This window comes from Cebus imitator, unplaced genomic scaffold (assembly GCF_001604975.1).
Source record: "Cebus imitator isolate Cc_AM_T3 unplaced genomic scaffold, Cebus_imitator-1.0 Scaffold113, whole genome shotgun sequence".
NCBI lineage: Eukaryota > Metazoa > Chordata > Mammalia > Primates > Cebidae > Cebus > Cebus imitator.
This window is the reverse complement of record NW_016107428.1, coordinates 2,459,883-2,472,164: the sequence shown is the minus strand read 5'-3', so window position 1 is coordinate 2,472,164 and position 12,282 is coordinate 2,459,883. Positions and strand designations below refer to the sequence as shown.

Genomic DNA, 12,282 nt, shown 5'->3' with positions numbered 1-12,282 from the left:
GCAGAGATCAGGCATGCTGTGCGATGGATGTTAAATGAGTAAAATGAATTAATTACAGACTAATGCTGATTTTAAACCATTTTTGAGATAAAAGGCTTAAGTATAAAGTGGAGACATAACAATAAATTGATGTTTAAGTGTGTCCTTATTGTCTTTGATCCAAACACAAGTAACACAGGATTTTGATCAAAAATTTAAGTTGCATTTTCTCTGAATAATTTAATATTTTGAGTGGCATCTAGTACCAACACTTGCCCAATCTCTACATTCTGCTTTTTAACTTTTTAATTAAAAATGCAAGTGAATAATTCCTGCTATCTACCCACAAACACATTTGTGTGTGTGTGTGTGTGTGTGTGTGTGTGTGTGTGTGTATTTTAACAGCAGTCTCTTTTAGTTTATCTTAAGCAAAAAAGCAGACATCAGGCTTGCTTTGCAAAGATGTTATCCACTGCAAATATTTAAAACAAATGTTTTTAATTCCAATGTGTGTGTGTGTGTGTGTGTGTGTGCATATATATATATATATATGTGTGTATTTATACGTGTGTGTGTATATGTATATATTTGTATATACACATGTAGGTATACATGTATATATGGATGAATGTATATGTCTGTGTCACATACACACACAGTTATGTATCACTTAATGAAGGGGATATATTATAAGAAATGTATTGTGAGATATTTTTGCCATTTTATGAACATTATCAAGTGTACCTACACAATCCTTGATGATATAGCCCACTATACATCTAGGCTATCCTTGTGTAGCATATTACTGTATTGACTACTGTAAGCAATTGTAACACAATGGTAAGTATTTTTGTATCTAAACATATCTATCATAGAAAAAGATACAGTAAAAATAAAAGATTATAAGACTAAGGGACCACTGTTGAATATGTGGTCTATTGGTGGCCAAAATGTCATTATGTGGCACATGACCATATGTATATATAGAAATATGGTCTTATTCATTTTTCAGATTACTTGTTGTTTTCCACTTGTTTCTTTGAAAACTATTTTCCCAAGCTTTATAATAAGGCTTAAACCTCTTCTGCTTCAGAATCTGTTGTTGAGAGACTATTGTATGCTTCTGATTCACAGGCCTGCTCCCCGATCTATAATGGTTTTGTGACAGTCTCCTTCTAAAGGAGACAAATAAATAGATGATATTATGTAGCACTATTTATTTACTAAGATTCTGTTTTCACTGACTGACATCTGAACCTATAGGAAATACGGTTTTATTTTCTTCCAACAGGGTGAGTCAAGTCTGTCCCCTAAATTCTCTCAAGTCAAATATTCTTTTTATCAATCAAAAGTAGGAAAATGATTTTCATTAATCAGAGCAGAGAGCCTAAAGCTTAATTCCTTGCTTCAATTTATCATGATTTGTATGTAATTGAAAGGAAACCAATTAATGTACTTTCTGGTTTTGCTCTTATTAATTAGTAGACATGCTGAAAACTCTTGTCAGAATTAAAATCTTGCCTAGATTATTTTCCTCCTTTTAACTTTCTGGAAATAATAGTAGAGATTTTTGCTTTGAAGTTAACTGGAATTGTCAACTTGTATACTAGCACCAACCGTCAAAAATTACACCGTAGAAATAAAATTTTTTCTGTCAAGCATTATTTGAAGCCTTAGTATTGAGAAAGAAAAAATAATTGGTTGTCATGTCTATCCTCTGACAGGTTTAGAACACTATTTTAAGTGTTTATTTTTTATTCCTTGATGTTCCTTCTATAAAGGTAAAACAAACAACTAAAATCAATCACATAGAGGAAAGAACAAACATTAATTTTCTTGAAGGAACTGAAATATATAACTATGATCAAACTAAATAATGTTTAGAATTTTCCATATTTAAAGGAAGATATTGTGCCTACACATTTTTATCCTGAAGAGTTGTATAAGTCAGCTGCCATCCATAGCCAAGTGTCTGAAGCTTTAATTGGTTTTTATTATAGTTGGAGCATAAAAGTAAAAAAAGAAAATCTCAGTGAAAGACTTTGGGTGTTAAAAATATTTGAGCATTTCAATTGACACATGCAATTTTCTGTAATCCATATGAAAATTCAGCATGTCTTGATAAATGGGTTCACGTCCATCAATATAAGGAAGTTAATAGAGGACTAATACAAAATAAAAGAATACAAGAATATTGCTAAATGACTAGGAACAGACTTACCTTAACCTTCTTTGGGAGTCATAAACCTCAATATAAAAGGCAGAAATTATTTAAGATGTGTGTTAACACATACTAAGATGGTGATTTCCTGCTCTTTAAATGAGATAATTCATTTTCACTGGGTGACTCCTAAAAAGCTATTCTTCTATTTTTATTTTAAAATCAGGGTGAGAAGGAAGTGAGATAATCCTTAACCATACAGGAGCTTTGTTTATAGCATGCTCAGATGCTATTAGACAACATTAGACATACATCAGACAATACAATCTCAGGGCTGAAAGAAAATTTACATTTCTTAATTCAAAGTACAAATAAGTATATTAAATTGCTCTACAAACTTGCTGTTCTAACTTTGGGCAATGGACCAGCAGCATGGACATTACCGAGAGTTTGTTAAAAATGTAAATTTGGCTGGGCACGGTGGTTCACGCTTGTAATCCTAGTTCTTTGGGAGGCCAAGATGGGTGGATCACTTAAGGTCAGGAGTTCAAAACCAGCCTGATCAACATAGTGAAATCTCATCTGTACTAAAAATTAAAAAAAAAAAAAAATGAGCTGGGTGTGGTGGCAGACACATGTAATCCCAGCTACTTGGAAGGCTGAGGCAAGAGAATCATTTGTGAGCTGAGATCATGCCACTGCACTCCAGCCTGCACAACAGAGCATAAAAAATTATAAAAAATAATTACCAAAAAAAATAAAAAAATAAAATTATACCCCTTACTCTCACATAAGTTTTCAGAATCTTCATTTAAACAATATCTTCAGGTGATGCATGTACACATTGGAGTCTGAAAATTCTGTCCTGACAAAACCTCCCCTTAATACTAATCTAGGTCCAAGATCTTCAGTTACTGGGTAATCAGTAAGGGTAACCTACCTTATAGTGGATAAATCCAGTGTTTATGATCATCCTCACTAGGAGGCAAAAATCTGCTTCTTCCATCTAAATAGACCAAATTCTTGTCCTAGGGCCAATCAAGGTGAGTTTTATTTCTTTTTCAGAATAGTCATTATACGGTTATATACAAATGTGTTCTAAATTCTTTCTTCTCTTCCTCCAATTGCTTTAGTCAGTCCTCAGTTTATAAGGTAATTATTCTCCTATGTTAGATGTTCTATCTAAACTCCATTCTGACGATTGGGAATCAGGTGTAATTTCTTAATTTGAAATGCAGTATTCCAGTAATGAAAGCAGAATTAAGCAGGATTGTTGTCTCTCACATTCTGTACATACTTTCTCTGTTAATGCTGCCTAAAGATTGCATTTACCATACTTGAGTGAGGACATAACATGAAGTGGGGGACTCATACTGAGTCTGTAATTGTCAGAGGCCAGGTGTCTATTTTTTTCTCTTTTTATTCAATTTATGTATGTCAAATCAATTATTTGATGCCCAAAACATAATTCTAAAAAGTTGAACATGCATTGCTACACACATTTTTCTCATATCTGAAGCAATTTTCCTATAAACTCACCATATTAGAGTGAATACTTCATCTCAATTTAAATAATGATTTTTGTTATATATTATTTATTTGATATAATATCTTTTGAAAATAAGTGGAATTTTCCACAGTCATCATGCATATCTAAGATATTAAGATACTGGGCTGGGCACAGTGGCTCAATCCTGCATCCCAGCATTTTGGAAGACCAAGGCTGGTGGATCACCTGAAGTCAGGAGTTCAAGACTAGCCTGGCCAACATAGTGAAACTCCGTCTCTCCAAAAAATACAAAAAAAGATAAATTAGTCGAGCATGATGGTGGGTGCTGTACTCCCAGCTACTTGGGAGGCTGAGGCAGGAGAACCACTTGAACCTGGGAGGCAGAGGTTGCACTGAGCTGAGATTACGTCATTGCACTTCAGCCTGGGCGACAAAGCAAGACTCCATCTAAAAAAAAAAAATTCCTGATTCACTTTCTTGTATTCTTGTGTGTATGTGTATGTTTGTTGGATATGATAAATTTACATATTTAAGGCAAAAAATATGGCTTATATTTTTAACATATGCAAAATAATTTCACTATGAAATTTCTTGATTTGCATGTGACTTAGTATTTATTTCATATTAACTAGATTCAGTTGCTCTGATAAATCTGTGTTTTAGAAAATTTATTTTTAACAAATATCTATTTTTAAGACAGAAGATAAACCTTATACATGTGCATCCATGTGTAAGCGATCCTACTTGGTGTCATGGAGCCAAGATACTAAAAGATTAGTAAAGCTCCATTTGCAGACTAACAAATAATATAGTTCCTCAAATTTTCTGGAATATACTACAGATTTGTGTTCACGTAATCTGAATTTCAGATACAAATACCAGTCAATGATTGGTTGTTACAACTTAAAAGCAATTTGATTGGGAAGACATTCAAAATATTGGTCATTAAATCACAAATAAAATTATCCTTAGAACTGGACGATGGCAAGTGGAGCACCCTAACTTTTTTTAGTTCAAACTCTTCAAATTGACTCTAATGTTCATAATCACACCCTTTTATGTGCTTTAAACAGACATACTGACTTTGTGGTCTGTAATCCAGCACAGAAGAAACTCTATAACACAGAACTGGGTAGGACTTCAGTGGCACTATTCCATTTTTATTGATCCAGACTATTGCTTTCAATCCTACTTTCAGTCCCCAGGTTGTACTCTGAGAGGATTACAGCAATAATAAAGCATGGACGGTGTTGGCTTCTCCTCTCTCTGCTCTCCACCTACAACAACATCAAAATAGGACTGACAGCCACAAGCCTCAGTCTTCTCTCTCTGAGTCTGTCTGTCCCTATTCGTTAATAGAAGTAGGCGGATCTCCTTTCGAAGTTCAGTGAACATGGCTTTGAGATTCTCTGCTAGTGTCATATGCTGTAAACATGTAGATTTCCAAAGGAAGTAACATTCTTCAGTCAATTTTCTACTGGCTGCACTAACTTTTGTTTCCTGGATTGCTTCTTCCCAATGTGAAGTCCTTAGATCAGTAATGCATGTATTGTAAGGATAAAAACATTCCTTGCTGAGTTAACTTGAACTTTACCACAGATGATTTTAGCCTTTTCCTTATAATGGTATTTTGATTGTAGGAGCATTATCACCTGTGGCAAGCCTCTCATGCTCATTGTGTCAACGAGAGTGTTGTCCAGGTCAGAGAAAAGGGCCCACACGCAGCTCAGCCCCCAAACACCACATGCATGAAGCTGGTGGCCCTGAATTAACTTCAAACAAACAAACAACTTTGCATTCCAATCACCTAACGTATTTAATTGAAGTATAAAGCATTATAAAGACCTAAAGTATACTATATAAACTGGCCCCATTACCTTTTAATTTTATATTCTATTATTCTAACTTTCCCTCATATTCTCCTTACTCAAAAGCTGTCTTGTAAATAATGGCTGCCCTGACCACCCAGGTGCTTACCAACTTGATTTTCTTATTCATTTATTTATTCATATATCTCTTAACATCATCTAAATACTAAACTTTACTTACTTCATTTATTGCATGCACTCCTCCACCACCCCCATACTGTCAAATGCATGCTTGTGGGTTTTTTTCACTTATTAATTGTATAATTTAAACTTCTGCATGGCACTCTGTGGGCAGACAAAAATGTTTGCTGGCTGAATGGATGTATAACCTGTTTTCTCTTTAAACCCAACTGAGCTCATTTATAGATTGAGAAAAACAGCACTTACTGTTTTTCAGTTTGCTCATATACAGATTGAGATAAACAACACTTTATAGGGTGTTTGTATGTGTGAAGTTCCCTATCCCAGGTAAACCCTAACTATAGCTGCTTGTATGATTTAGAAAACATTTTTCTTTAGTCCAGAATTTCCAATAGAGCAAAATTTTGAAGATTATTAGACAAAGCCCATAATCTCTTTTTCTCTTATTTCTGTTTAATAGTACCATTGCCAATAGTTATAACAATTGTTAGAGTTTTTCTAACTTATACAAATAATTTCTGTTAGATTTTGTCTTCATTCTCTGTTTATTAGAAGCCATATTTGAATCAATAGTTTTTGCTCATAATGTTAATGATTGGAAGGTGAGGAGAAATAGTGCCAGATCCTACCTGGAGGAATAATGAGCCTTGGAAAAATCTGCAGACATGAGTATAACAGCTTTTGTTAGGACTTCAGCTCACTAGCTTTCCCTATATAGTCAATGATATTTCTCTGAACAGATTGTCTGTCATGTACTAAAACAAACCAAAAAAAGAAAAAATGGGGAGAAGGGAGTTAATTTATATGTAAATGTAGATCTAGATATTACGTTAGAAAGAAGGAAAAAAACCCTTTTCTCAGGTGTCTTGCATTTAAACTGAATCTCCTGTGTATCATGCAAAATTGATGACTGTGTGCATTTTTTCTCTGGTAACTGCAGTCTACAATGACAGCCAATGAAATTGAACTCCTTTAGAAATAGCTAGAGGTTATACTCATCTAGAATGTTCAATGCTTATTATTTTAATAATACTGTTAGTGTTCATCTCCAAGACAACAATATTATCTTATAAAATTTAGTAAAAAGTGAGCATGTATAAAAATATTTTTGAACAATAATCCATCCAAAAAGGAATTATTACTATACAATAATTCCACCCAAAGGAAGGAAGGAAGGAAGGAAGGTAGGAAGGAAGGAAGGAAGGAAGGAAGGAAGGAAGGAAGGAAGGAAGGGAGGGAGGTTGGGAGGGAAGAGAAGAAAGGAAGGAAGAAAGGAAGAAAGAAAGCAGGAAAGGAAGGAAGGAGGGAAGGAGAGGAGGAAGGAATGGAGGGAGGGAGGGAAGGGGATGGATGGAAGGGAAGGGAGGGAGGAGAGTGTTAAAGCAAAAAGATATACCTATTTTATTCATAACTTGCAAAGGGGATGTCTGAAAATTCATTTGTGTGAATGTATTTATATTTATAAAGATTTTTGTGCATTTGGGGGCTTGCAAGCACTAGAAACAAGAGTTAACCACTGCAGTGTCAAACCTCTCTATACATAATAAGTCAAAATTATTGATAACATTTTATTTTCTTTGTTTCTTATCTTTTAGTACTCCTGCTCACTTTTGGTTTCCATTTCCATGCAATAGCTTCCTCAGTCCCTTGGCATGAGCCACCGCGCCCGGTCTGATAAGATTCCTTTTATAGGTAATTAGGCACCTTTCTTATGTTGATTTTAGGATGTGCTGTTTATCTTCAACTTTATACAGTCTTAATATAATGCGCTCTGGAGAAGACATTTTTACATTATATCTTCCTGGAGATTGTTGAGCCTTCTGTATGTAAATGTCTAAATCTCTTGCTAGACTTGGGAAGTTCTCATCTTTCACTGAATAGGTTTTCCAATCACTTCTTTATTTATACTTTCTTGGGGATATCAATAATTTATAAATTTGGTCAATTTATGTTATCCCGAGTGGAGTTATGCTCTTATTGCCCAGGCTGAAGTGCAATGGCACAATCTTGGGTCACCGCAACCTCCGCCTCCTGGGTTCAAACAATTCTCCTGCCTCAGCTTCCCAAGTAGCTAGGATTACAGGCATGTAATCCATACCTGGCTAAATTTTGTATTTTAGATGAAGTTTTGCTCTTGTAGCCCTGGCTAGAGGGCAATGGTGCAATCTCAGCTCATTGCAACCTCAGCTTCCCAGGTTTAAGTGATTCTCCTGCCTCAGCCTCATGAGTAGCTGGGATTACAGGTGCTCACCACTATGCCCAGCTAATTTTTGTATTTCTAGTAGAGACAGAGTTTCACCGCATTAGCCATGCTGGTCTTGAACTCCTGACCTCAGGTAATCCGCCCACCTCAGGCTCCCAAAGTGCTGAGATTACAGGTGTGAGCCACCGTGCTCAGCCTCTTTATTTTTTCTTACTGAATTATTTCAGAATATTTTTCTTCAAGTTATGGAATTTGTTTTTCTATCTAATCCAGTCTAATGTTGAAACTTTTAATTAAGCCTTTTACCATTTAGAAAAAAAAAAGTGCAACTCACTGCCAGTGCTTATTTAATTTTATATAAACATGCTCTTTGAGGCTGAAGCAAATCTGACTGATTTTCGATGTGAAAATAAAACTTAAAAACTGTTCTTGGAGTTAATTCATCAGAATCTCTGTTTTTTTGTGTGTTTTTTTTTTTTTTTTTTTTTTTGTTTTTTTTTTTTTTTCTTTTTTTTTTTTTTTTTTTTTTTTTTTTTTTTTTTTTTTTTTTTTTTCCAGAGTATTGCTCTGTTGCCCAGGCTGGAGTGCAGTGGCGCCCATCTCAGCTCACTACAACCTCCACCTCCCAGGTTCTTGTGCCTCAACCTCCCAATTAGTGGGATTATAGGCATGTGACACCAGACCCAGCTAATTTTTCTATTTTTAGTAGAGACAGGTCTTCACAGTGTAAGCCAGGCTGGTCTCAAACTGCTGAGCTCAAGTTATTTGCCTGCCTTGATCTCCCAAAGTGCTGGCGTTACAGGAATGAGCCACCACATCCTGCCCTCTGGTTCTTTTTAAACTACCTATCTTTATTCGATTTCTCAATCTATCCTAAATTAGTTTTCTAGTTTACTGTATTGTTTCTCATAATTATCTTGTATCTCACTGAGCTTTTTAAAAATAAATATTTTGAATTCTTTATCCTGGATTTTGAAAATTTGTTTTTGTTTAAGATCTATTGCTGGAGAATTATTGTATTCCTTTGAAAGTATCATAATTTTCTGCTTCTTATTTTCTATTTCCTGACATCGATATCTTCACATCTGATGTAACAGTCATTTCTTTCAATTTTTGAGTTTTCCTTCGGAAGACCTTTTCTTTTTCATTCTTTCTTATTTTTTATTTATTTATTTATTTTTTACGTTAAGTACCAGGATACATATGCAGAATGTGCAGGTTTGTTACATAGGTAAACATGATGTGCTGTGGTGGTCTGCTTCACCTATCAACGGGTTACCTAGGTATTAAGACCCACATGAATTAGCTATTTGTCCTGATGCGCTCCCTCACCTTACTCCCCGACAGGCCCAGGTGTGTGTTGTTCCCCTCCCTGTGTCTGTGTTTTCTCATTGTTCAGCTCCCACTTACAAATGAGAACATGCAGTGTTTGGTCTAATATCCAGAATTTACAAGGAACTTAAACAAATTTACAAGGAAAAAAACAAAAAAAAACCCTATCAAAAAGTCGCCAAAGATCATGATTGGATACTGCTCAAAATAAGACATTTTCTTGAAGATTTGTGTGTGCTGATGGTTAGGTGGGATAATTGACTTTGACTCTGTGTGTACAATAGTGTAATCTCTGTATGAGTTTGTTGGCTGTAAATAGCATTAGTAGTCTCTGTGATATTCTCAGTGTGTTAGGGTATGGTTAATAGTTGAGACTGTTTTGAAGTTGTGCTGGGGACTGGGATGTCAGGTAGGCCAGTCTTCAGGTCTCAAGTGTGTCATCACTGGGTCACGTATGCCAATCTTTGCACTACATGACAATGGCACTGGTATTGGATGGTATTGGCTGTTAGTAGTAGGCTAACACTGGCACTGGTATTATTGGCTATTAGTATTAGGCTGATTCTTGGGCCTCCTGAGGCTTGCTTAGATGCTTGTGTGGGAGTGGTGGATCTGGTGGGCCGGTGGGTTCTCATGCCCTTCTGCACCCAGTGTGGCATGGATGATGGCAGTAGCAGTAGTGGGATGATTCTATGGGTTTCAAATGTTGTGTATTGATATTCTCCATGACGGCTATGAGCTGAGTGGGCATGTGTTTAGGCATGCAGCTGCTGCTTACAAGTAATTGCCAGCTGACGTGTAGCAGCCAGGTGTTTGAGTTTAACCTCAGGCCCCTGGGGAGAGTGCCTATGTGCCTATGAACATGGATTTGGTTGGGCCTTCCCAGTACCCCAGACTGTGTGCTCTGTTTCAAAGGGAAGAGCAAAGCTAGTCTGTATGGACTAGTCCTCAGTCACCCCAGTGATAACAGCAGGTTCTAGCCCTAGTGGGTAGGAGATGGGTGATTCTTAGACCCCAACAGAGGGCTCATGTGGGGGGCAGTAGCAGCCCTGAAGAAGTCCTATTACTGGAGAAGGTGAGACCATCCACCTTTGCCACAGCCTGGGATATGAGTGGGAAACATATTTTTCCTTTATATTGCAGCCTCTCAGTTTGGTCATGGTAGCCTGCACCTAACTTTTACACCCAACCAGGCTGCAGGAGCCTCTGCCCAGCTCCTAACCAAGTCCCAGCAGCAACTCACATCGTCATCTCAAATCCCAGCAACACTTGCTTCCTGGCACTGGCCAGTGTTGCCCATGCCTCGTTTGCTTCATAGCCCTGGCTACAGAATACTCCTAGCTCATTCCAAACTTGTTCTTCTGTCACAGCAATGACATCCCAACTTTCCATATTGCCCCTATCCCAGTGCCACCGGGTCCCAGGACAGCGTGTAGTTTGCCAATGGCTAGGTTTGAAATGTTGTCTCGCTTTACCTGCTTTGGTCTGGTCTCAGAATGGATGTGGGGCCCCTTACAAGCTCCCTCCCTGGAAAAGTTCTGTCCCACCATTTTGGGGCAGATTTCTATTCTAGTTTCAGGGGTTGGGAGGGAAACTAAGATTTTAGTTTTCCTGCAGTCAAGATTGCATGATTCCATGGTAGGAAGTCTCTCACTTCAGGTAAGCATTATTCTTATCTCCAGTTTATAGTAAGGAAATTGAGAGAATATTTAAAATAATTAAAAAGCTAATTCAAAGACTTAGGCTTTGAATACAGGATGTCTGGTTCTATATTCTGTGCTCTTAACCCCTATGCTATGCAAATTGCCTAGTACAGAGTTCATGACCGTTTAATACTTAAAACTCTTTCTTCCACTGACTTGGCTCATATACTAGACAACAGATTAATTTTAGGATGCATATTTTAAAATTCTTGTCACTGAACTTTAATAATCTGTGATCACTTTTTGCCAATTAAAATACAGAGCCGTTTAGCTTTCTGGCTATGGTATAAATCACCTCCCTTAATCATTTTCATCAAATTGTTATCTCTTCTTCTACAGAAGCCATCACTGAGTGATTTTAATATTTTATTCCACATCTTGTTGGAATGTTTTATGTATTTATATTTCCTTTAAAATTTAAAGTAACTTTTTCTTCCTCTTTGCTTTCATGATAATTCATTCTCCCAATTTTGTTTCTGTCTCTATTTTCAATTAAAAAATTTTTTTTTCTGCTCTCTAGTGCACTGGTCCTCTAAATGTTGCAGTTTTTCACCTGGACTAGACCTGTACTTGTCTATATATTCATTTGCATTATATCAGGAAAACGAATACTTATCCTGATAATAAGACATATAACCAGAACTGGAACCACAGATATTTCAGGACACAGAGTAGATGTGAGGACTCACTGCTGAAGCCAACACCCACTTACGTAGCACGACTTCTCTTTCACTGTATATTTTATTCTCAATGATGTTCACACATTCACCTTCCTGTGGTTGCAGGCTTTCTATATATATAATTTTTTATTGTCTCTCAGTTTCATTTTTTACTACTCCCACAGCTAAAGGAGTCATATTTTTATTTACCTAGTTCAGATTTTAAGACAGTAAATATTTTTGTTATGTGACACTTTCTCCCTGGAAGCTGCTTCCATCTATAGCCTCATTTTGGCCTATATACTTCCAGTCTCACTTCATGCTATCACATTGCCTCACATTCTGTACTAAAATGCCTCCAGACTTATTCTACCTCAGTTCCTTTGTTCCTGTTGTTTTTAGAGCCTTCTGCTCTAATTTTTCATGGCTAAAAATTTCTCATCTAAAAGAACACATTTCTTGATCATTTGATCTACTAAATGGCTTCAAAGATATTTCAAATTTCTCTAGTTTTTATACAGCATTTATAATGATCAAAATGTATGTTAACTATTCATTTATTTTATTCCTTTTTAGTGCATATTTCCTCCCATCAATACCAGAACTCAAAGGACATGGCAAGAAAGACTGAGTTATTTTCTTTCACGATTATATCTGCAACACATCCTGCTTAATATTTGACCAAGTTATTTTATTTTTAACATGAGTTAGCACTACTTAAATAGG

At 36.2% G+C, this 12,282-nt stretch overlaps 1 pseudogene; it reads right to left on the bottom strand.

Moving 5' to 3' along the window:
* Positions 1–4,683: 4,683 nt before the first annotated feature.
* LOC108311297 lies at positions 4,684–10,586 on the bottom strand (annotated as a pseudogene).
* Between the last annotated feature and the right edge of the window lie 1,696 nt (positions 10,587–12,282).